Here is a 25,667-nt window from a genome sequence, read left to right on the forward strand (position 1 = left end):
CCCTCCCCGCCGCCTACCCGCCTACCCCGAGGCCCGTGCGCGGGCGACAACGCGGCGGTGGCGGTGACGCGACCCTTCTCGGGGCGACACGGCTGTTGCTCGAACCCGAGCTTGGGAGCCGCGTCAGGGCCGGGGCTGCAGAGTCCGGCTCTGCCTTCGCCCCCCTTCCCCGCATGACGTCGAGGGAAGCGATAGGGATTTCGCTTCTTGCTCGGATGGAGGAAACCTGGTGTGAGGACGTCGCGGCAGCGGGCGCACGCTCCCCCGCGTGCCAGGACCAGCTGCCAAAGCCCGCGAGTGGGCCAGGGTGTGGGACGTACTGCTGCGGGGGCTTCTCCTCGGGACATGGCGGCGGCGCTGCTTGTGTTTTTGTTGATTTTTCCATAGAAACTTCACGGCGGTACTTAGAGAGTGGCCACTAAGATCGCCCTGAGACGGGGCTGGACGGTCTGGCGGGAGACTCAGCTTGTCATTGCATGTCATTCTAGCATTTCTTCTATTAAAAGGAAACTTGTTTTACCACGTGTATGTTATTGCCATCTCGTTTTCTTAAAATAGCAATTATTTTTAGATTCCTTTAAACTATTTTTATAGAAAAAAATACAAAAGTAGAATACTGGGGGATCCCTGGGTAGCGCAGCGGTTTAGCGCCTGCCTTTGGCTCAGGGCGCGATCCTGGAGACTCGGGATCGAATCCCACGTCGGGCCCCGGGTGCGTGGAGCCTGCTTCTCCCTCTGCCTGTGTCTTTGCCTCTCTCACTCTGTGTGTGTGTGTGTGTGACCATCATAAATAAATAAAAATTAAAAAAAAAATAGAATACTGGGCAGCCTGGGGGGGGCTCAGTGGTTGAGCAACTAACTACCCTTCGGCCCAGGGCGTGACCGGGCCCGGGATCGAGTCCCCGTGGGGCTTCCGGCGTGGAGCCTGCTTCTCCCTCTGCCTGGGTCTCTGCCTCCCTCTCTGTGTCTCTCATGAATAAATAACTTTTTAAAAATCTTAAAAAAAAAAAAAAAAGTTGAATACTATAAAGGTCTCCCATGTACCCAACACCCAATTTCAACAATTAGCAACCCCTGTCAATCTTGTTTAGTATACATTCTCTTCCCACTCTTCCCCCTCCTTATTTTGTTCCAGGCTTATCTGGTACATTTCCTGCCCCAGACATGAAATTAGCCATTTCTCCAAGGAGATCTGATTCCTTTTAGGGAGAAATGATATTTAAAGATAAAAATTTATGTGTTAGGGAGTAAAGACAACAACAACCAACATATTATTTGTAAAAGCACAAGACAAAAAGCTTTACATGGTTAGGGGATTTTAATCTCTTTCAAGGTTATATTAAATACAACACAAAATTGAAGTTAAGTCGTTATCTGATTATTTAATATAATAGCCAATCCAAATAAACCAGGCTCCATAGTGACTATTTTTGGCTTAAATTGACCTGCATAGGTGACTGAATGATCAAAGATGCCCAAATCAGTATAGTTTGTCCAACATAACAAGGATTGAAGGAGCATACGAGTTGAGGGAGAGAACTCAAGGAGTTTGTACCAGTATGTGTGGCAGTGCCCGAGGCTCTGCTAGGCTTAGTGGCCTGGCGTTTGCAATACCAGGGAGCTGGATGGAAGCTACAGCAGCTGGCAGCCTCCAGAAAGCTTGCCTAAGGGGGACTGCTGGCCTGTCTGCTGTCCAAAGGACTGGTAAGTTGAATTGGTAGACGAAAAGGCCTGGATTCTGGAACCAAAATATAACTTTGCTGTGTGTATATATGTGTATATGTCCACAACAGAATTAGATAATTAGACATAATATGGCCATGCTGTAGTCAAAATAAGTGTTTTCATTTCCTTTATGTTCTTTAAAGTATGAAGGTGATTAGTGAAGTCCTATCAGCCTATGTTTGTACTTGTGCTTTAGAGCTGAAAGAGGTTAAAAGTGACCCATGTTTAGAGGGCCAGGACCTTAAACCCTTTTTCTGGCGTTAGTGATAGAGTTGTTAAGGTCGGGTTCAAGCTTCCATCTGGCCTCCTTGTGAGTACCTTGTCAAAAACCAAGACATAAAAAAAAAAAAACCAAGACATAGAGCTGAAGAAAAGCCACCATAGCCCATTCTGGCATCAACATCGGTCCCTTGAAGCTGTGCTTGGAAGGCTCTCAGGCACACAGCCCAGCAGGAGAGCTGCCACAACTAGCTTTCTATATGATGAAGTGCCTTTTCCATATCCTTTAAAACCAGTTTTAAATTTAAAAGGAAACAGCAAAATAAAAGTTATGCATATGGAAGAAAACTGCACAATAAAACTATCAGTGTGTTTTCAATCAAATGTCTTCTTTCCACCCTCTTCGTAGGTTTTATTGTCTGTGTACCCTCAGTACACAGACAATTATGATTGCAATATGAAATTTATCTTGGGAGCTGAGAGCTGTTTGATTTCCTGGCAGATGGAAAAAGGCCTGAAGCTGGGAATTGAAATTATTTTCCTACCCACAATAGTGGATTAAAATTTTCGATTTCATCTTCCTTCATAAAAGTGAATGGTCTCCTGATAGGTTTATTTTGTTGGTCTGCAGAAAAAGCATGTATTTTACCTATAGGCATATGTTAAATCCTAAAATAGCAAACAGTCATTTAGGACCCAGATTGCATTATTAAAGTCACTTAGTTATTTGTGGTTTGTGGCCTTTATTTTTAACAGCTTTATTAAAATATTTACATACCATAAATTTCACCCATTCAAAGTGTGGAAGTCAGTGGTTTTCAGTGTATTTACAGAGCTCTATGTGTGGTTCATCCTTTTAACATTGCTACAGAAAGCACTCTGCTATAACTTCTGCTTGACTAAGCCCTAATATAATTATCTCTTTCATTTATTTAGATATCTTATAGGGCATTGACTAAGAGCATGGTTGCTGGAACCAGCCAGTGTGGATTAAATCCCAGCTGTGCTGTGGGCAGAAGAATTACTGTTAATCTCTCTGGGCCTCAATTTTCTCATTGATAAAATGGGAATAATTATAGAATTTCTTCACTGGGAAGACTAAATTTGTTAAAACATATGAAGATCTTAGAATAGTGCCAGGTACATGGTAAGTACTATATACATGTTTGCTATTACGAATATGTTTTCTCTTTGAACTTGGGTACATAGAATTGGATTAATCATATAATCCTTAGTTCATGGCACATAATCATCAATGGCCCAGCCATGGGCCATTAAACTTTTCATTTCCTTATCAACAATATAGTAATACCCATGAAACTACCACTTGATCCAAGAAATAGAATGTAACTGATAATTTACATCTACCTAAATACCTTATCCTTATTCCTTATCCACTGCCCACTCACAGGTAACTACTATCCTGAATCTGGTGTGTGTTTTTTTTTTTTTTTTTTTTAATTTATTTATGATAGTCACACAGAGAGAGAGAGAGAGGCAGAGACATAGGCAGAGGGAGAAGCAGGCTCCATGCACCGGGAGCCCGACGTGGGATTCGATCCCGGGTCTCCAGGATCACGCCGTGGGCCAAAGGCAGGCGCTAAACCGCTGCGCCACCCAGGGATCCCCTGAATCTGGTGTTTAATAATTTCTTGTTTTGGGGCACCTGGGTTGCTCAGCAGTTGCTCATCTGCCTTTTGGCTCAGGGTGTGATCTTGGGGTCCTGGGATCGAGTCCCGAATTGGGCTCCTCACAGAGAGCTTGCTTCTCCCTCTGCCTATGTCTCTGCTTCTTTCTGTGTGTCTCTAATGAATAAATCTTAAATTGTTTTGGTTGGTTTTAAGAACTTTAAAGAATTTTTTATTTTTATTTTTTTAAAGATTTATGAGAGGGAGAGGGCCCACAAGCAGGAGAGGCAGGGGGAGAGAGAATCTCAAGCAGATTCCCTGCCAAGTACAGAGTCTGACATGGAGCTCAATCTCATGACCCTGAGATCAGGATCTTAGCCAAAACCAAGGGTCAGACACTCAGCTGACTGCCACCCAGGTGCCCCAAGAACTTTAAAGAATTTTTTAAAGGAATTTTTAAAAATGTGTGTATGTGTATATGCTGGCATACATGGGTGTGCATGTTCGTGCACCTTAAGAGTATTTTATTTTTCCTTGTGTTTTAACTGTATACAAATTTATATTTGAATAATAATAATTGAATAATACAATATTTGTAATCTTCTGAGACTTGCATTTTTTCATTCCTAATGTTACTAGGATTCTTTCATGTTATCACATATAGCTGTAGTATATTTCCATTACTGTAAAATACTCTTGTATTGAATATACCACCACTTATATATCCATTCTTCCTCTGATGGGCATATGGTCCATTTTCTGTTTCTGTGCTATTATGAGCAGTGCTGCTATGAAGGTTCCTATTCATGTTGTCCCATGAGGCACACAGTGCAAAAATTTCTCTGGGATAGGATTGGGAGGTGATGGGTAGGGAATATCTAGGAAGAGAACTAACAGGTTAAAGGGGGATATTTAAGGTTAGTTTTACAAGAGGATGCCAAATTGTTTCCTAAAGTGTTTTGTTTTTTTTTTTAAATCAATTTATAGACTTGGCAGCAACTTATAAGAGGTCTTATTAATCCATGTCATTGGCATTTTATAACTTTTTTTCCAGACAAATGACTGTCAAATAGTATCCCTCTGTGGTTTTGATGTTTTATTTCTCCAGGTACTAGTGAGTTTGTATATACCATTTTAAGTTTCCATGAAATATCTGTTCGTATCTTTTTGCTCATTTACTGAGTTAGATCTTTCTTACATGTGTAGGAGTTTTTCATATATTCTTGGTTCTAGTAGATATATGGCAAACATCTTTTTCTAGTTTGCAGCTTTTCCTTAATTTGTTAGTACTTTTTGTAACTTGCCTAAGAAATCCTCTTTACTTCCTCCAACCCTGCTGCCAGTGTTTTCACCTGTATTAAAATTTTGTTCAGTCTTACACATTTTAGAGTCAGTTCATCAAGATCATGAACATCTGTCCATGATTGGGTTTTATTAAGTCTAGGATTAAGTTAGGAAAAGGTAACATTGTTATGAAATTAAGTCTTCCTTTCAGTAAACAGGGATATTTTTTCATTTAATCAGATTTATTTTATTTCCATCAGCAAAATTTTTATAGTTTTATAAGTACTCTTACATTTTTTTTATTATGGTTGCTATTGTTAGGATTGTCTTTTTATTTTTTTATTATTTTTAAAAAATTTTTAAAAGATTTTATTTATTTATTCATGAGAGACACACAGAGAGAGAGGCAGAGATACAGGCAGAGGGAGACGGAGGCTCCATGCAGGGAGCCCTACGTGGGACTCAGGCCCTGGGCTGAAGGTGGCGCTAAACCTCTGGGCCACCTGAGCTGCCCAGGCCTGTCTTTTTTTAAAGTTACATTTTCTGTTTGTCGTCCATGACTGGAAATGTAGTCACTTGCTAAGCTGTCCTATTTATACTAATTTTGGGTATAGATCACTTTAAGCTTTCTATGTAGACAATCATATTGTCTGCAGATAATAAGAGTATTTCTTCCTTTCTTTTTTTTTTTTTTTTAATTTTTTTTTTTAAATTTTTATTTATTTATGGTAGTCACAGAGAGAGAGAGAGAGAGAGAGAGAGGCAGAGACACAGGCAGAGGGAGAAGCAGGCTCCATGCACCGGGAGCCCGATGTGGGATTCGATCCCGGGTCTCCAGGATCGCGCCCTGGGCCAAAGGCAGGCGCCAAACCGCTGCGCCACCCAGGGATCCCTATTTCTTCCTTTCTAATGCATTTTTTTTTTTTTTTTTTTTTTTTTTTAAGATTTCATTTATTCACTGGAGAGAAAGAGACAAGGAGAGCACAAGTAGGAGGAGGGGCAGAGGGAGAGGCAGAAGCAGAAGCAGGCTCCCCAGTGAGCAGGGAGCCCTATGCAGGGATGCAAGGCTCAGTCCCAGGACACTGGGATCATGACCTGAGCCAAAGGCAACTGACTGAGCCACCCAGGTGCTCCTCCTTTCTACTCCTCATAATTTTAAGTTGTTCTGGTCTTACTGTGCTAACTAGAATCTTTGACACAGTGTTAAATAGAATGATAGTAGGCACTTCTATGTTATTCCTGATGTTAAAGGGAATGCTTCCAATGTTTCTCCATTTAGGATGATGTTTATTGCATATTATATCTGTTTGCTTTTGTTATCCTAGTTTGCTAAAAGTTTTTAATCATGAATAGATGTTGAATTTCTTCCAAATTAAAGCAAGTTCAAAAATGTGACCACGTATGATGCCACATTATATTCTAGAGAGAGCAGAAGCCGTAATGGAGAATACTATGACAGGTAGTAAAATCTGAATATATAGTGTGAATTAGCTAATAGTAATGTATTGATGTTAATTTCCCCAGTTTGATCATTATACTGTGGTTATCAAGATAATGCCTTTGATCTCAGAAGTACATGCTGAGAAAGTTGTAAAGGGACATGATAATAACTCCAGGTCATTCTAAATGCTTAAGAAAACTTTTAAGAAATGGATCATTTCCTTCTGTTTTATTGCCCTTATATTGCCTCATGATCTGATCTGGTTTTTCAAGTTCCAGCCATCAAATAAACGTTCCAGTCAACCAGCAGGGAAGGAGGGAGGAACAAAAACATGTCCTCTTTGTAAGACACTACCTGGAAATAACTCATGAAAATTCCACTTCTCTCTCATTGGCCAGAACATAGACATATGGCCACACTTGGCAGCAAGGAAGGCTGGGAAGTGTATTCTCTAGTTTAGCCAGGCTAAAAATCAGGGCTCTTATTTCTAAGGAAAAGGGGGAGAGTAGGCATTGGGGTCAACCAGTAGTCTCTTCTCTTACCACCTTGTGAGTGAATTACATGACATGCATGCAAAGCTTGTGGTGCTTAGTAGGATTCAATTAAAACATGTTCTTTCGGGATCCCTGGGTGGCGCAGCGGTTTAGCGCCTGCCTTTGGCTCAGGGCGCGATCCTGGAGACCCGGGATCGAATCCCACGTCGGGCTCCCGGTGCATGGAGCCTGCTTCTCCCTCTGCCTATGTCTCTGCCTCTCTCTTTCTCTCTGTGTAACTATCATAAATAAATAAAAATTGAAAAAAAAAAACATGTTCTTTCATGATTTCACTTGCATTATCCAATTTGATCTTCATAGTAATCATATGAGTTAGGACAAATATGATTGTAATTGCAGATTAGGAAACTAAGGCTCAAGCTAATTATAGTTGCTGCTGGTGGTAGTTTTTGTTTGATTTGTTTTAAAGCAGTCAGTATAATCAAAGCAAAGGGAGCAGTGGCACTGTTCCGGAGTTGTAGCTCCTCTAGACAGATTCTACCTCCCAGAAAGTCCTGCGGTTCTTCGTTCTGTGACGTTCTGGATAGTCTGACAAATAAATTTGCAGACTACGGGACAGAAGCAGGTCCCCTGATGGCCACTGTGGGGCGCTTTCTACTGTATCCCATAGGAACTAGGTTGATGGAAATGACATGGACCTCCAGCAGGTGCCTCTCCTTCCCAAAAGTAGAAATCCAAACAAATAAGTCCTATTACATAACCCATTCACAATAGATAATAAAAATAACAGCCAGCCTATATTGAGTGAATACGACATAATCAGGCACTCTGTTAAAACCTCCCTCTCATTAGCCCTAGAAAGCGGATAGATTTATAATCCTTTCTCAGGTAAGGAAACTGAATTTTAGAGACCCAATATATATTTTAAATGGTTAAGAACAATAATATGTATACACTGGAAGAGTTTGTGGTTTTCCCAGACTGTGAAAAGCATTTGATCTGAAGTCCTGCTTACATATTATAGGTAACACTCCTGGTTGCCTAACCGATATCCGTTTTCCCCTCCTTTGTTGTGAACAGGTAAAGTACTTTGATGGGTAAAACTTTTTTTTTTTTTTTGGATGGGTAAACTTTTGTTACAAGTGATATAGACCATTCCTTTGGTCAGTACTGTAATGGGAAAATATATAGTAACTATATTATTATCTGCCAGCTTTAAGAATGGTGCTTTATTTTTTTTTTAATTTTTTTTTTAAGAATGGTGCTTTATTTATTATTTTTTTTAATTTTTATTTATAATAGTCACATAGAGAGAGAGAGAGAGAGAGGCAGAGACACAGGCAGAGGGAGAAGCAGGCCCCATGCACCGGGAGCCCGACGTGGGATTCGATCCCGGGTCTCCAGGATCGCGCCCTGGGCCAAAGGCAGGCGCTAAACCGCTGCGCCACCCAGGGATCCCCAAGAATGGTGCTTTAAAGTGTAGTTCACAGCTCTGTGGGTTCAGCTGCTTTGTAGAAGGGGGACTTGATCCAGACCTGAGAGAATGAATTCTTTTTAGCATCTCTTCCACCACCATCATCTGGAACTAGTTCAGTAGCCTTCTAAACCATCCACCTAGATCCACTCTGGCCCCCCTGCCAATCAGTTCTCCACTCAGGAGCTTGAATGACATTTCCAAAACACAAATATGATGGCTTCCATTGCTCCTCAGATAAAAAAAAAAAAAAAAATTCCTAACATGGCCTGGAAGACTGCCTTTTAGACTCATCTCCTACTGGCTGCCTTTCTGTCCTACACACTTAATGAATGCTCACCATCCTAGGGCTTGTGTTCTCTCCATTCTCATACTATGTGAACTCCTACTCATACTTCAGGTACCAGTTCCAGATCATCTCCTCAGGGAAACCTTCCCTGACTAAACTGAAGTTCTGTTTTCTAGGCCCTCATTTTGATGCAGGCAGGATGGGTCTGAAGACCAAGAGGGTCCTTGGCTTTGTGCTGGATGGAAATCAAACAGATGAGAGGAGGTAGGAGAGTTGATTGAAGACTGTGTCCGGGAGACTCTGAAAGGAAAAAGAGCAGGAGTCTTGTCTTTGCTTGTGGATCTGGAGTTTTTATTGAGGACAATGATCTGGTGTATGTGTCTCTCAGGCATCCAGGAACTGATCATACAAGGATGAGTGCTCAGGTGTCATCCATAAGTCACTTATGCCTTGGAACCAGGGGTCTTAGCATCAAGGTGTTTGGAGTCAGTGGTCTTGGAGAACGTTCATGAAGATTTCACCTGGTCACTCCTTAGATGCTATCTATTCTAAAAATCTCCAAAGACCTCATTAACTCTTTGACCTTTACAAGGAGGACATTGATTAAGGCATGTGTAAGGTAGGGGTGCAGATTCTAGCAAGAATAGAAGCAGGGAAAGAAGTAAAGGAAGAAACCCAGCTTTTTCTTTCATGGGGTCCCTTCAGTTTCCTCTCCCAATCTGGCCACGTGATGTGCATCTCCTTCATTGCACCTGTCACAGTTAAAATTTTACATCTGTTGTGATTATTTCATTTGCAATTTAGTGCCTTTGATTCATGTCTGTCTCCCCCCCAAGTCTTCATAAGGACAGGCCTGTGTGGTTACTTACCATTTTATATCTAGTTCTCAGCACAGCACTAGGCACATAACTGGCACGCACACACACACACACACACACACACACACAGAGTTTTTGGTTGAGTGAATGAATGAACATAATCTGTGGAAGTTTTGGCCAATATCCCATAAAATAGCCCTAAGGAAAAAAAGTGAAATGAATTTAGTAAACACTGTATACAGTATTATCCAAGCCTCTATCCCTACCCTGTGTATCTTTGCATATAAAAGACTGGGGGGATCCCTGGGTGGGGCAGTGGTTTAGTGCCTGCCTTTGGCCCGGGGCGTGATCCTGAAGACCCAGGATCAAATCCCACGTCAGGCTCCCGGTGCATGGAGCCTGCTTCTCCCTCAGCCTATGTCTCTGCCTCTGTGTGTGTGTGTGTGACTATCATAAAAATAAATAAATAAATAAATAAATTAATTAATTAATTAATTAATAAAAAAGACTTTGGCAGGGGCGCCTGGGTGGCTCAGTCTTAAGTGTGTGCATTCATTTCAGGTCATGATCCCAGGGTCCTGGGATCGAGCCAGGCATAGGGAACTCAAGAGGGAGCCTACTTACTTCTCTGGCTCCCTCTGCTGTTCTCACTTGTGCTCTCTCTGGTACTCTGTCAAATGAATAAATAAAATCTTAAAAAAAAAAAAAAGAGAGAGAGACTCTGGCAAGTTGCAGTCAAGAAGCCCTCAATTTAATTTGACCACAGAATGTAAACCAGGGTCCTCTAGGACATACTCTGGGCTATGTTTCTACTCAAGGGAAAGCCCCTGGATGCCTATGTGAGTGCTGTTTTTGGAACTAGCAAACAGCAGGAAGAGTTCTAAATGGTTCCTAAGAGGAATTTTCCAGGAGTGAAGTTGCCCTGGTAAATCTAGGATTTAAGATTTTAAAAATAAAGCCACAAGCACAAATAATCTCTCTGAATAGAAGCTGCATCATTAGCTGAAGAATGGGCTCTACTCAGCAGAATTTGTACCACAATAAATACTTGTTCAAAGAAAGAATGGAAAGAGAAAGTCTCTGGATTGATCAGAGGTCAGCTAGTGGTCCTATCTTTTAATAGAAAGGAGAATCAGGGACCCCTGGGTGGCTCAGCAGTTGAGCACCTGCCTTCAGCCCAGGGCATGATCCTGGAGTCCCAGGATCGAGTCCCACATTGGGCTCCCACCATGGAGCCTGCTTCTCTCTCTCTGCCTATGTCTCTGTCTCTCTCTGTGTCTCTCATGAATAAATAAATAAAATATTTTTTAAAAAATCATATGGTTAAACTTAAAACTCATGTGCGAATGGAGGGTTTGTAAGCTCTAATAGCTACTTTTGCTTTTTGAAGTATAGTCAACACACAATGTTATGTTTTAGATGTACGTCATAGTGATTCAAAATGCATGGGTATTTTAACGGCTAGTTAGTGAAGACTGAGGCATAATAAACCACAGGGGTCAAAGGAAATTACCAGTAACTGGATTGAAAGAGGTACCACTAACACTCTGAGGGTAAATAAATACTGATCTTCTCTTGTTGGTTTTGTGATAAAACATTTTGTCAACTGCTATTTATTCTAGGATTTAACATTAACTTCCTTTTTGTCAAATGCAATGTTTTTTGTTTTTTCCACCAGTGTTCATCCTCCTCGATCTTTTGGTATCTTTTGGACAGTATTGCACAACGCCCCCTCTTGAAATCCTCTCTGCCCTTGTTTCTGTGGCCTGCACTTCCAATTCAGTTGCATTTAACCAATATTTATTGATCATCTGCGATGTGCCAGACACTGGACTATCACCATTCATTTATTAACTCATTCGTCAACATTCATTGAGATCCTACTCGATACTGGGCCCTGTGCCAGTAACTGAGATACAAAGATGAACAAGATACAATCTTGATATAAAGAGCTGCAAAGTCCAGTGAAGGAGAGGCTGAGGATCATGGAATGACAAGGCTACAATAAAAGTACAAAGTCAGAGGCTGTGGCCCCAGAGAAAGAATCAATTGTGGGAGGGGAATATGGTGCATTACACAGTGCCTGGCACATGGTAAAACTTCAATAGATATTGTCAGAGGAACACAAAACCTTCCAGACAGAGTGACTAGTATGAATAGGGCATCTTCAGGGAGCCCTAATGGCTAAAGTAGTGATTTTCAAATCAGGGGGCCAGAATATCAGGTTCTCTGGGGGTATGGAAGGGATGATAATGGGGATAATGTTTACCTGAAAGAGATCTTTTTTTTTTTTTTTAGATTGTATTTATTCATGAGAGACCCAGAGAGAGAGAGAGAGAGAGAGAGGCAGAGACACAGGCAGAGGGAGAAGCAGACTCCATGCAGGGAGCCCGATGTGGGACTCTATCCCCGGTCTCCACATCAGGCCCCGGGCTGAAGGCGGCGCTAAACTGCTGAGCCACCCTGGCTGCCCTGAAAGAGATCTTTTTTTCCTACTGTTACTAAATAATAACACTGTCATTGCTCCCTGGAGGAGGGTGTCGTGGTGGGCTGAGGGGGCTCTGTGGGGTGCTCCTCCCCCAGCATGCCTGGGGCCCCAGGAGAGGGTCAGGATGAGCCCCCTCCCAACACAAACCAGCCCCCCGAGGCCCTGGGGCTGAGCACCACTCAGGGACACCTGGGGTGGGGGTCTCTTAGGACCTCCCTTCTCCGAGCCCCTCCACACCCCCTGTTCTCCTGGCCCTGGCTTGTTTGCTTCCAAGCCAAGCCCAGCAAGCAGGCTTCTCCCAGGCACAGAGCTGGCCCATGGGGAGCAGAAGAGTCTTTGTGTGGCAATAAAGCTTGAATACACACACACACACACACACAAAAAAAAACTCCTCTGCCCCTCCCCAATCATATGAGCTGTGATCCCTTACTCCTTCCCCCACCTCTGACCCCTCCCCCCTCACTCTAGGTGATGTGGGGTGTATGTGTGCGTTTCTCTGCGTGAATGTGTGAGCAAGTACATGTGGGTGGGGCAGGAGCCAGGGGACTCAGGAGCGCCATGCACCTGCTCTAGAGAGGCAGCTGTCCCAGTCCCTGCTTTGGAAGTGGGGGACAGGGCCCTCTCCTGGGGGCCATTGGTGCTAATGAGGGGGATGGCCTTGATGTGGGTGCTTAGCATGCCTCCCCCAGTATTGGCCCGGGGCACTAGGGCAGGCGGGGCCGGGCAGCAGGTGCAGTATTGGTGGGAGGAGGGACTGCTGGGAATGGGCCAGGCCAGGACAAGGGGGTGCCAGAGCCATGACCACTCCCCCGTGCCCACCACCCGCCTCTCCATCTCAGTATCCCCCCCCCATCACTCAGAACACACATACCTCATCCAGCCTCCTCCCTGCTCAGCCTTGGGGAGGGTGGGGGTGGAGGAGCCCCTACCCCTTCCCCTGGTGGCGGGTCTACAGGGCTGGGAGAGGGCAGGGCGTGTGATACAGACACCGTCCATAGGGGCACAGAAATTCCTGCCCCAGGAACTCCTGGGTGGGGGGAGGAGACACTTCCCTGGAGGCGCTACTGAATGTATGAGAAGCTGGTGCTGGGGTGGGGGGAGGGGGTGTGTGGCCAGAAACAGGGAAGGAGGTAGGTCCCCTTCCCCAGGGAGGGGGGACCGGTAGGGGTGACTTGGGGGGCTCCTACTCCTGCCCCACGTTGACAATCAGTATGTCTGTTACGTGCGATTTTTCACCCCGTTGTGTTTTGGGTCAGGATTTTAAAGAAAGATATTTTTATGGTAATTGTTGCTCGTCTATTTTACTATATATTTATGTAATAAATATATGATGAAAATTAAAAAAAAAATAAAGTACAGGTTTATCAGTAAACTGATAAATTTTATGGGCATGCATATTTAAAACCACATTATATAAATTATTAATTTACATGCTCAGTTTTATACATTTTTATTTTTATTTTTTTTAATTTTTATTTATTTATGATAGTCACACAGAGAGAGACAGCCATAGGCAGAGGGAGAAGCAGGCTCCATGCACCGGGAGCCCGACGTGGGATTCGATCCTGGGTCTCCAGGATCACGCCCTGGGTCAAAGGCAGGCGCTAAACCACTTCACCTCCCACCCAAAAGGCCAGGGACCCCTTTTGCGCCACCCAGGGATCCCAATTTTATACATTTATGTATTAACAGTGAGAATGAAATTACTGTTTTCATAATACAAATTACAAAAATTGAAGCTCAAACTAGCAAAGCTGGTAGAAAAATTTAGAAGATACAAAGGTTCTGCAACAAAGCCACTATCCTCTGAAGGGTACTGGTGAGATTGTTATGTTTAACAAAAGGGGGAGCAGAATATTGGGTTGCCAAGGACTGTATCCGGTAGGTGAGGGTTTGTCAACCAGAATCAGAATCCCTGGGGTGGGGGGTGGGGGGGTGTTTCCATTTTCTTTTTTAAAAGATTTTTAAATTTATTTTGAGAGAGAGAGCATGAGAATGTGTGAATTGGAGTAGCAGAGAGGGACAAGCAGACTCCCCACTGAGCAGAGATCATGACCTGACCTGAAATCAAGAGAGTTGTTGGCCCAACTGACTGAGTCACCCAATACCCCTGGAGGGGGTGGGTCTCACTTTCAAAAGCAAATTCCTGGGCCCTACCTATATTAGTCAGGGTTCTCCAGAGAAACGGAACCACTAGGGTATAGATAGGTTGAGACATAGACAAGTCCCGAGATCTGCACTGGGCAGGTTGGGGACCCAAAGAGGGTCGAATCAGAAGGCAGGAAGAGACCCAACGTTCCAGTTCAATGAGCCAGGCAGGAGTTGCTGCTCTTTACTCAGCCTTTTTGTTCTATTCAGATCTTTGACCAATCGAATAAGGACCCCTCACATGAGGAGGAGGCAGTCAGTCTGCTTTTCTCAGGCTACTCACTCAAATGTTAATCTCCTGAAACACCCAGAATAATGTTTGACAGCAGGTCCTCGGCACCCTATGGTCCTTCCACATCATCAGATAGTGCATACTGAAATTTGAGACCTTTGCAGGTCACTTGGAATCCTGGAAGGTTTTCAAGATGGGAAGCGATTTGATAAGATTATCTGGGAACCATTTACAAAGGGGTCCCTGGCCTTTGGGTGGGAGGTGAAGGGTGGTGGGAGAGGGAAGGTGAGATGGGATACAGTGAGGTAGAACCAGATTGGAGATCAGGACGCAGTGGTGAGAAAGCGGCTTCTCTACAGTGCTGAGGACGCCTGTTCCCCTCCCTGTTGCTACATTACAAATGACCCCAGTGCTTAGCTTAAATAATAGCAGATCAGGAATTTGAGAAGGGCAGCCCTGGGCAGTTGAAGCTTGCAATATCCTCTGTTGTTGCACTTAGATGTTGGGTGAGGCTTTTGTCACCTCCTTAGGACCGGGACCCACAGGAGGTCATTCATATGGGTGGCATTCGACACTACCTCTCTAGCATGGTAGTCTGACTTCTTCCATGGCATCAGGCTTCACTGCAAGAGAAACAGGCAGAAGCTTTTTCTGGACCTAGGCCCAGAAGTCACACAGCATCACATCTACTTTCTTTCTTTGTCAAAGCAGTCCCGAGCCTGCCCAGATTCAAGGGGAGGGCAATTAGTCCCCACCTCTTGATGGGGGCAGCAGCCAGGTCCCAGTGTAGAAGAGCATGTGAGATGGGAATACCGCAGCGATCTCTGGAAGATACGTTCTGACATAGCTCCCAAGCCCACCTCTTTTGTCCTGACCTGCTTACTCCTTTTTTTGTTTGTTTTTTTTTTTAAGATCTAAAAAATGTATTTATTCATGAGAGACATAGGCAGAGGGAGAATCAGGCTCCCTGTGAGGAGCCTAATGAAGGACTCGATCCTAGGACCCCAGGGTCACCACCTGAGCCGAAGGTAGATGCTCAACCTCTGAGCCACCCGGGTGCCCCTACTCCTGTATACAAAACCTCCCACAAGATAACTCCACCTGGATGTCTCGTATTAACTCAAACTCAAGTCTAAAAATTTATCACAAAACTATCTCAATAATCTTTTTATTTTGTTATTGTGATAACCTTAAAAAGCACATAATAGACTACACCTTTTCTCTCTGCCTTTTCTTTCTCTAAAGATAACTTGCTACACACTCCTATCTTTTCTTCCTTCTTCACATTGGCTCTTGAATTCTCTTCATCCCCTGCCATCACCCGGTCCGATCCCTCCTCACCCCTTGGCCTTTGCTGCTCTTCCCACCTCCATCCCTTCCCTTGCTCCTATGCACTTACATATCCCAGCCTGGTTAGTGTTGCCTGAGTCCCACACCGCACTTTCCTCCTCCACATTCTGGAGTGGCCTCTAATGGAAGTCCATTCATCTTGCTTTCTGCCAACGAGTCCCCTGGAAAGTGAACTGTGAAACAGCATAATTGAGCATGCAAGGTGTTTCTCCAGGATTGACTTTGAGATGGACACCTGCCGAAGGGAAGGTGTTGTGCCCAATGTTGCGAATTCGAGAAACCACCAAGGAGCCGACACCGATGCAAGTACACGAAGGTTTATTTACAAGCTTGAGCTTGGGTCCAAGTATACTCCACACAGCAGAGCAGGGGCTTGGACCCTGAAGTGGGTTACAGCTGGTTTTTTATGGGCTCGTCTAGGGGATTTTCAGAAGGGGTGGAGGAAATTTTTTTTTTTCCTTTCCAATATGGGGAAAGGGTGGGGGAGTTTCTTAAGATCTGATATGGGATTCTCTGCCGAGGGCATTCTGAGCTTTATTGTCTTTCCGATATGGGATTCCCTGCCTAGGACATTCTGCAGTTTTTCCTGTAAAGTTCAGCTCTTATTCCCAGGGCCCTAAGATGGCTGTACTTGTGCTAATGCTAAACTTGAGGTGGAATGGCCTTAATTTTTCTCGGCCTCCACAAAGGGAACAAGGATTGGGAAGAAGAAGAGGTGGAGATGGAATCAGACCTGGCAACAGCTGTAGCCAACCCCATGGGGAGCTCTGGAATTAAAAATCACACTAGTTGGTGGCCTTCAGTGTTGTCCCAAGATGGGCTTGGAGGCTAGTCCTTGACATTTCTGCACTGTTCTTTCATTAGGTAGGCCACAGTGGGCAGGAGCATCTCTCAGCACTTGGGGGACCCCCCTGAAGTAGCTGACAACAGCAGGTGTCTTCCCACAGCATTCCTGGGGAAGTCTTTCAGGCCCCAGAGCGCACCCCACCCTCATCCCCCTGCTTCTTCAATCACATCCTCGGTGCCCACCCTCTTGGTATTCTCAGGCTCACCTTCAAGTCCTTATTTCATTTGACCCTCAGCCAATTGCAGTCCAGCTAGGTTATACACTCTGGGGGGTAAAGAGCGCAGGCATGGCTCTCTTCCCAGATTTTCAGCACAGAGATAACTACGTTTCATCCATAGTCCAAGCTCAAGAGATGCTTGGCGACCTGTTAAACCAGAGTCTCTGATTAATGTAGAGATTGCTCAGCATGTACGGATTCCAGTTTCCATTCCCAGGGCAGAAACAAGCCACCGCCTGGTCGTCTTCCTGGGGGAGAGGAAAGGTAAAACCCACGCTGGCCACCCAGAATTTGCTGTGCCAGATCTGGAGGGGGACCCCAGGGCCTAGATACCAACCTCACTTTGCCTTGAGCAAAGCCTGATGTCCTCTCTCCCATCCCTTTCTTCCTCCCCACACAGCAGAGCCAGGGATCTTTCTGGTCTCACAGGGTGCTACATACATTTAACTAATTAATGGCTATAAAGTGTTGCCCAAGTGCCAAGTATAATTATGGTGACCAATTATTTTTGCCTGGAGAGGCAGCATTCCAGCCATTGTTGAGGGACAGAGATAAAAGATAGTGTGTTTTCTGGGGGCCCTGGAGAACCCGGGCTGTTTTCCTGCCCTTGGGCAATCAGGAACCTGGATATGGCTTTCTTCTACTTTGTCATTGTAGCTTCTTTACTGCTACAAGGAGATGGAAGTACTGGGGGCCAGAAACCACCAGCACGACGTGGCTTTGATGTACTTGGGTTCTGAGGACCACACATAGCAACACCTCTCCCCAGACCCCAGAGAGCTTATGGATAAGACTCACTTGGGGTTTTCCCGCCACATCCCAGTGTCTTCAATTTAACAAGAGCCTCCACAACGATAATAATAACTTAAAAATTAAACCACTTTGGGGCCTCCTAAATGGAAGTTTCCCTTTTTTTTTTTTTAATTTTTATTTATTTATGATAGTCAAAGAGAGAGAGAGAGGCAGAGACACAGGCAGAGGGAGAAGCAGGCTCCATGCACCGGGAGCCCGATGTGGGATTCGATCCCGGGTCTCCAGGATCGCGCCCTGAGCCAAAGGCAGGCACCAAACCACTGCGCCACCCAGGGATCCCCTAAATGGAAGTTTCCATGTGACTTCTCTATTTAGAGTTCTGCTTCTCCCTCCGGGTACATTTTATAAATAAGCATTGGGAATGCAGAACAGAATTCAATTTCCATATTGATTCTCTTTCTCTTTTCACATAAGAAACACCAAGTAATTTCCTACCTGTGACCTTTCTCCCTGAAGGTTTGTTGAGTCAGATAGAAAAGTAGAAAACTAAATAGGAAAGAAAGAAAAGGAGGAAACGAAAGTAGGGTAACAACTTAAGCAATGTATTTAGAAAGAAACTCGATTCCGTCTTGGGCCTTGAGATATATAGAGCCATCCTTGTATCCTCACTTTGCGTAGCTGAAGTTCTAGGCTAATGGTAGTTAACACTGGTTGCACACTTGCCTTGTGCCCAGCATGTTCTAAGGTGCTTTATAAGCATCATCTCATTTACTTCTCATGTTAACCCTGGAAGTAGATACTATTTAAAAAAATAATAATAAAAATAAATAAATAAATAAATAAATAAAGATGTAATTTATTTAGTTGAAAGTGAGAGAGTGGGAAAGAATCTCTAAACGGACTTCCTGCTGAGCCTAGAGCCTGACATGAGGCTTGATCCCACCACCCCAAAATCACCTGAACCAAAACCAAGAATTAGATGCCCAGCTGACTAAGGCACCCAGGCGCCCCTGGAAGTAATACTATTCACCCATTTTGCAGAGTAGAAACTGAGGCCTGTAGGAATTAAGTACTCCCAAGTGTCAGTCTGACACCATAGCCTGGACTCCTAACAATGTCACTCTGGGCAACACCATAAATGTGTATGAAAATATCATGTTTATCAAGGAGAGCCAGGGCACGGTAAGGTCCTGGGATGAAGATTCTCTCATGCCGGCTCATTCTGGACACCTAAAAAGCAGCATGTCCTACCCTGTTCACCCACTCAGGGATGACACAGTCTCATATGTTTTCTTGGTCACGTCTAGATCTCTGTTTCTTCTAGGAGGAAGGAAGTAAGTACTGAACCTCTTTTCTCTGAGTGAAATCTGAGTCCATGTCCAGTATTTATACTCACTCAGAAATAATCTTTAAAAGATGTTTTTTCAGGGCACCTGGGTGGTTCAGTGGTTGAGCATCTGCTTTTGGCTCAGGGCGTGATCCTGGAGACCTGGGATCAAGTCCCACGTCCGGCTTCCTGCAAGGAGCCTGTTTCTCCCTCTGCCTGTGTCTCTGCCTCTCTGTCTCTCATGAATAAATAAATAAAATCTTTTAAAAATAAAAAATAAGATGTTTTTTCATATGAAGAACTTTCATGTATGCACCTAAGGGTTGTATACCTTCTCCCCTGCCAGCCTAGGACAGTCCCTGTCCCCATGATGTACTCTCAGAGCATGTTAGACTTTTCCTTCAGAGTGCTTATCATACTATGGAACCGTATACTGGCATGACTATTTGTATCACTCTGCCTCACCAGACTGTAAGCTCCATGGGGGCAGCAACTGGATCTGTGCAGCATCCTGAGGGCCTAGTACAATGCCTGGTACAGAATAGGTATCCAGAGACTTCTGGAGGAATAAAAGATGCTCTCCATGGCACAATTTGTTTCTGAGAAAGTGCTCTGTGGCAAACCTTCTTCTCTGAAACTTTTAAAGATCCAGTGAAATTTGCAGACAAAATCAGAAGTTTTCAACACACGATGATAATCATTTTTGAAATGAGAGTAATGGCCAGCTTTCTGCTATGGTCAGGAATATTGGTTCTGGAAACAGAGGCTCTGGTTCTTGTCCTCTGACTTGGAATACTACTCACAGCATGATGATGGTCCAGTGTTTTAATTTTTCAGTGTGGGGCAGCCCAGGTGGCTCAGCGGTTTCGCGCCACCTTCAGTCCAGGTTGTGATCCTGGGGTCCTGGGATCGAGTACTGTGTCAGGCTCCCTGTATGGAGCCTGCTTCTCCCTCTGCCTGTGTCTCTGCCTCTCTCTCTGTGTCTCTGTCTCTCTGTCTCTCTCTCTCTTTGTGTCTCATGAATAAATAAAATTTAAAAACCTTTAAAAAAATTCTCTGTGTGTCCATTTCCTCCTGGATAGAACGGGGCCAATGCCCACATCAAAGCAACGATGTAGAAGTTAAATGAGTTACAAATGAATGTTCAGAACTGCAACTGCTGCGTGGACATCCATAAATGTTGGCTGTTACTGTCAATGTTGGCCTTACCTTAGAACTCCTATAGATTTTTATGCTGCAGGTATGTGTCATTCTTAAAAATTCACAGGATATGAAAGTAAATTGAGGCCAGTTATAAAGGTATCTGAACCCTAAGTCCCTGCTGTCAAGTTGCCTTATAAGGCCAAAGAGCACGTCTCCCAACCCCAGCCTCCAAGGGTCATTTGTTTTATTGCATTTGTTCCATGGTTGCCAGAAGCAGGGAATTCCTGGTTTTCCAAGGCCTCTGGTTGAGCATAGAAATTCGTGCTTGCCCTACCACCTGGTTGGAGGAGATGCCTTAATTCAGAGAACTTGCTCCGTGAAGGGAGTGGGTCTCACTGAAAGTCATCCAAGTGGGACCATCACCCTCCCCTCCGCAGCCCTGCCCATTCTCTCTTCTGCTCCAGGACTCTCTTTCTAATTGCTTTGCTTTAATTCACCCTTTAGATTTTGGCCCCAGGCACCTCCAATGGCCAAGTTTTCTGACTAACAGAAATTCACTGCTTTGAGCACTTCACAAAAATGTTGACTCAAAAACCCACAAAAACGCAATAGGGTAGGCGCTAGCATTACCTCCATTTTACAGATGATGGCGCGGAGAGGACAAGAGGTTGGCTGACCTCCCCAAGGTCACTCAGCCAGGAGGTGGGAAGCCGGTGCTTGAAGCAGGCTCTGGGCCGTGCCACACCACACTGCCTCTGAAGGAGGGTCTCCCCACCCTGCCCCTGGGGAGCTCTCCTTGAACATTCTCCACCAGGTCTTGGGGCCTGGAAGAGAAACAAAGATGTGAGCTGGATCGTATGGGTTGCCATGCTGGATTTTCGACTTATAGCCCCGGGAAGAAATGGGAATAACAATAGTAATAGTAATACATATATATTTTTTAAAGATTTTATTTATTCATGAGAGACACATGGAGAGAGGTAGAAGGAGAAGCAGGCTCCTCACAGGGAGCCCGATGTGGGACTGGATCTCAGGACTGTGCCAAAGGTAGACAGACGATCAACTACTGAGCCACCACTGGGCTCACCCATATGAGCTCCTTTTATGGTTGTTTTGAGCATTAACTTGCACATTAAGCACTTAGAACAGTGCCTGGCAAATAGCCCTCAATGCTTTTTCCTGCCTTTTTTGGGGAGTCCCATACATTCTCAGGAGACAGAAGCAGCAATGAATGCTTTTTTTTTTTTTTTCCCAATGAATGCTTTTGTAGAAAGAATGGTAAACTTGGAGTCAGGAGATAAGATCTGTGCGAGCCAGCTTTTGCCTACTGTATGGTCACATGTACAGCATTTTTCTTGTCTGAGGCCTCACTTTTCTCATCCCAAAATGGGTATGAAAATAATTTCATTCCGCCCAGACAGTGCCTGTAAAAGAGCATTGCAAATTCTAGATCTAAACACCATGGCAGCAGTGATTAAAGAATTGCCCCATTAAAAAAGAAAAAAAAGAATTGTCCCATTTTGTTACTGTGGCTTCTGCTAGGAGAGGGCAGGCTGTTGCCTTTCAGACAGTCTTCAGACTAAAAGCACCTCTGCTTTTTAGACTTCTACCACTGGAGGTTCATTCTCCCACTGGAGAGTCTCCTGGGCTTTTTGGTTTTCAAGACTCCCTTATTAAGGAAGTCCGAGAAAGTGGAGAGGCCAGTGTGTCTTGGCGGAGAGAAGTCCCAGGAACGTGACTGCTGTCTTGAAGGAACTGACAGGGTCTCATGGTGTGAAGAGATCAGACTTCGAGTCGCTTACCCAAGAGGCAGGAAGTACAAGTGACAAGAGGCAGCTTTGGTGTCAAAAAGAAAGGAAGAGCATTCTTTTTAATATGGCTCCCATGGGACGCCTGGGTGGTTCAGCCGTTGAGCGCCTGCCTTCAGCTCAGGGCGTGATTCCCAGATCCTGAGATCAAGTCCCGTGTCGGGCTCCCTGTGAGGAGCCTGCTTCTCCCTCTGTCTGGGTCTCTGCCTCTCTCTGTGTATCTCTCATGAGTAGATAAATAAAATCATTTTTAAAAAATGAATATAGCTCTCAGAATGTGGAAAAGTCTGCCCCGAGAGTTCCCTGTCAGTAGAGGCATTCAAGCCGACTTGAGACCATTCAGTGGGGAATGGGACAGAGGGCCCTGTGGTGAAGTAGGAGGGGGGAACCTAGTGGAGTGGAGCCTGGGAATTCTAGTTGGTCCTAGGAGGGCTGCTCGCCAGGAGGTCCTGAGGGAGGGCCTGGAGGAAAAGGACTACCAGAGGGGCCGCTGTGGCACCCGGGCTGCAGGAGGCCGGGCCGTAGGAACCCGGGCTGTGGTAGGAGGCCGGGCTGTAGGATCCTGGGCCGAGGAGGCCGGGCCGCAGGAACCCGGGCCGTAGGATCCTGGGCTGTAGGAGCCCGGGCTGTAGGAACCCGGGCTGTGGTAGGAGGCCGGGCTGTAGGAGCCCGGGCTGTAGGAACCCGGGCTGTAGGAGGCCGGGCTGTAGGAACCCGGGCTGTAGGAGCCCGGGCTGTAGGATCCCGGGCCGTAGGAGGCCGGGCTGTAGGAACCCGGGCTGTGGTAGGAGGCCGGGCTGTAGGAGGCCGGGCTGTAGGAACCCGGGCTGTAGGATCCCGGGCTGTAGGAACCCGGGCCGTAGGATCCTGGGCTGTAGGAACCCGGGCCGTAGGAGGCCGGGCTGTAGGAACCCGGGCTGTGGTAGGAACCCGGGCTGTAGGATCCCGGGCCGTAGGAACCCGGGCCGTAGGAGCCCGGGCTGTAGGCGCCCGGCCGGCTCTGCCGAGCTCGCGGTTTTCCCGGGGCAGGCCCAGCCTCCGCCTGGGCTCCAGAGCCCGCAGCTGCTCGCAGTCGTTGGCGAGGGTGGAGCAAAGCCCGGGCCCGGGAGCCGCCCGCCGCGCCCCGCGGAGCCTCTGGCCCGGCGACCGGCAGGGGGCAGGAGAGACCGCGGGTGCCGGGAGCGTCCGCTGGGGGAACCGGGTCACTCGGTCCGCCGGCGGCCGGCGCCCCGGGGTGCGCGGCCTCCGCTTGCGACAGGAGGGCTCGGGGCCTGCACGGGGCGCCCTGGGCCCCCTGGGGCGGGCGAGGCGGCCGGGCCGGGCCGGGGCCGGCGCAGCGAGCAGCCGTGACCCCCTGGGCGTCCAGCCCCGGGGCTGCGTTCGCAGGCGGCGGCCCGAGCTCAGGGCGAGGGTGCTCGGGGCCGGGTGCGCAGTCACACCTGCCTGCGGCCCGCTCGGGCCACGTAGGTGTTGCAGGACCTCGGCCCCCTTCTCCCGAGCTGGCGGCAGCTGGCGGCGGTATTGCGGAGATGCAGTCCGAGTGCTGGGAGCGTGCGGGACCTCTGCCGCGGGGAGGGCATGGCTGGGGGGGGGGGGCTACGGGAGGGCCTGCAGGGGGGCTAGGGCGGGCTGCAGGGGGGCCGCCTCGGGACCCGCCCACCACTTCTCTCACTGTACCTTGCTCGTGGGCGAGTCCAGAGCCTGGGGAAAGCAGGTCTGCGGCCCTGCAGGCTGCCGCCTCTTGAGGCCTTTGAGGGCTGAGAAGCAGGGAGGTTGGAACAGGCCTGGAAGGCCAGGCATCAGGAGGATAGAATGCGGAAGGAGCCCCTCCTGAAACTCCAGCTGCTCCTGGGACCTTGGGAGGCCGTGTGTTTTCTCCACTCGCCTGCAGCAAGGCCCCTTCCTGCCGCCCCTTCCTCTCCAGTACAGGGGGAGGGCGCTGGTGCTTCTGCAGGCCCAAAGCTTGCTGCCTCTTAATGAGGAAGGAATCTTGGAGAACTAATTTGAAACCCCAGCTTTACTGATTAAAAACAAAAGACCAAAACCCTGAGGCTCTGAAAATGGTGGGGCAGGGAAAGGAAAGTTCTTATCCTTGTCAATTGCTTCTAGAATCTTCATCCATCACTGTTTGGAAAAAGTGGCTGGATCGCCATAGTGAGCCGCCCAAATCTAGGAGTCTCTTCCTCTCCCTGAGGATTTCCCTTTGCCCACATCCTCCCTACTTCACCTCTGGCCACTTCTTACATTATCCAGCCTCAGGTGTGAGGCAGAGTGACTCCTCCCAGCCGCAGGGAGATCTTTCTTTCAGATTTTATTTATTTGTTTTAGAGACAGAGAGAGAGAGAGAACAGGGGGAGGGGCAGAGGGAGAAAGGATAATATTAAACAGACTCCTTGTTGAACACAGCCTGACGTGGGGCTTGGTCCCAGGACCCCGACACCATGACCCCAGTCAAAACCAAGTCAGATACTTAACTGCCTGAGCCACCCAGGCGCCCCACAGCCAGTGGTTCTGAGGTTGGGGAGGACTGAGCAGCATAATGTGATAAAACTAACTGATTCTAGTAGGAATCCCAGCACTGCTATGTGCTGGCTGTGAGACCTTGGGCAAAATATTTCCTATCCCAAGCCTCAGTTTTCTCCTCTGTAAAATGGGGACAGTGTAGTATTTTCCTTATAGCTATATTCCTTCCAGTTCCTTCTAATCTGAGCTAGGAAGGGAGAATAAACTCAACAGCCTTCCTTTTCCTTGGGAAAGCCCAACAGCAAGACCCCAAAGGAGAGGGGTTGGAGCCAAAAGCTGGGATCTTCTAGTCCAGCCACTAGGAGCTTTGGGGTGGTTGAAATAGCCTAGGACTGTGGCCCAGCCCATCTCTCCCCGCACAGTGCAGTGTGACTGGATCCTGGTTGCCGTGCCTCTTTGCCCCTTAGTATCCTCCTCCGGGTGATGGCGAGGTTGAGCGCAGTGAGCTCCAGGGTCCCTGCAGCTCTGGGCCCCCTGACACTCGCAGCCGCAGAGCCCGGCCCTCATTCTTTGGGCTGCAGCCCGGGGCTCACACAGCCACTGCAGCTACGGAGGCAGCACTTGGCCACGCTCTGGCCCACTTCCCAGAGGAGGTCACTCGGCCCCAGGAAAGCCCCTGGTTTGCTGGTTTAGATGCTGTGAAGGGCCAGGCAACAGAGACTTTGGCCTATTGGCATCTGGTTCCAGCCAAAGCTTTTCAGGGAAGGAGGAGGAGGAGCTGTGGGGTTGGCAGAAGCCGTGAAAAAAACAGACTGGAGCTCGCAGTCTGCGGCCTTGCTTTGAAACCTACAGCTTCAGGGCGCCCGGGTGGCCCAGTCGGGTAAGCGTAGGCCTTGGCTCAGGTCGTGATCCCGGCGTCCTGGGTGGAGCCCCACGTTGGGCTCCCTGCTTAGCTGGGAGGCTGCTTCTCCCTCTGCCCCCCATCCCCGCTTGTGCTTTCTCTCTCTCTCTCTCAAATAAATGAATACGATCCTGAAATCCACAGCCTCGGCCACCTGGGAAACAGGAAGGCTCAAAAAGAAACAATGGCCAGCGGCCCAGGGTAAGTCTCCCAATTTGAAAAGTCCTGGTTAAGGGATGGATTCCATGTGAGGGGAGGGGTCCTGGCAGGAGGAGGCTCTGCCGAAGCAAACAGGCAGGGGTCAAAGCAGGCACCCCTCACTGACTCAGGCGGTCCGCAAGCAGTGGTCGGGGTGTCCTCTGTGTGAACACGGGCCTGGCTTGCGGGGCTCTGTGATCTACGAAGCATGTATGTGGCATGGACCGAGCCTCGTGGGGGGGCAGGGGGTAGGGGGGGCTCCAAGGGCTCCCAGGAGGCTGCTCAGCGCTTCAGCTTGGACGGGTCAGGTCTGTGCCCTTGGGCGGTGAGTCCTGCTGAACGCCCGCCTCATTCATCCAGGGCTACACGTGCCAGGCACACCGGCCTCCACAAAGTCAGAGTCATGCGGTGACCTGTTGG

At 47.1% G+C, this 25,667-nt stretch overlaps 2 long non-coding RNA genes across 4 annotated transcripts in view; one reads left to right on the forward strand and one right to left on the reverse strand.

The window, feature by feature from the left end:
• Window positions 1-13,021: 13,021 nt before the first annotated feature.
• LOC121488011 lies at window positions 13,022-23,655 on the reverse strand. 2 transcript variants are annotated; one of them, XR_005986960.1, is made up of 4 exons: window positions 23,363-23,655; window positions 20,508-20,701; window positions 15,640-15,763; window positions 13,022-14,863 (listed from the first exon to the last, which is right to left on the reverse strand). It is a non-coding gene; the product is annotated as an uncharacterized LOC121488011 (long non-coding RNA). The 2 variants fall into 2 exon arrangements; XR_005986959.1 differs by having other exon boundaries at window positions 13,022-15,763.
• Window positions 23,656-24,696: 1,041 nt separating this feature from the next.
• Window positions 24,697-25,667, forward strand: part of LOC121488010 — a 39,243-nt gene continuing 38,272 nt past the window's right edge. For both annotated transcript variants that reach the window (XR_005986957.1, XR_005986958.1), the window contains exons 1-2: window positions 24,697-25,028; window positions 25,194-25,250. This is a non-coding gene — a long non-coding RNA (uncharacterized LOC121488010). The remainder of the gene's footprint in view (window positions 25,029-25,193; window positions 25,251-25,667) is intronic.

The sequence above is a fragment of the Vulpes lagopus genome, chromosome 3, assembly GCF_018345385.1.
Source record: "Vulpes lagopus strain Blue_001 chromosome 3, ASM1834538v1, whole genome shotgun sequence".
NCBI lineage: Eukaryota > Metazoa > Chordata > Mammalia > Carnivora > Canidae > Vulpes > Vulpes lagopus.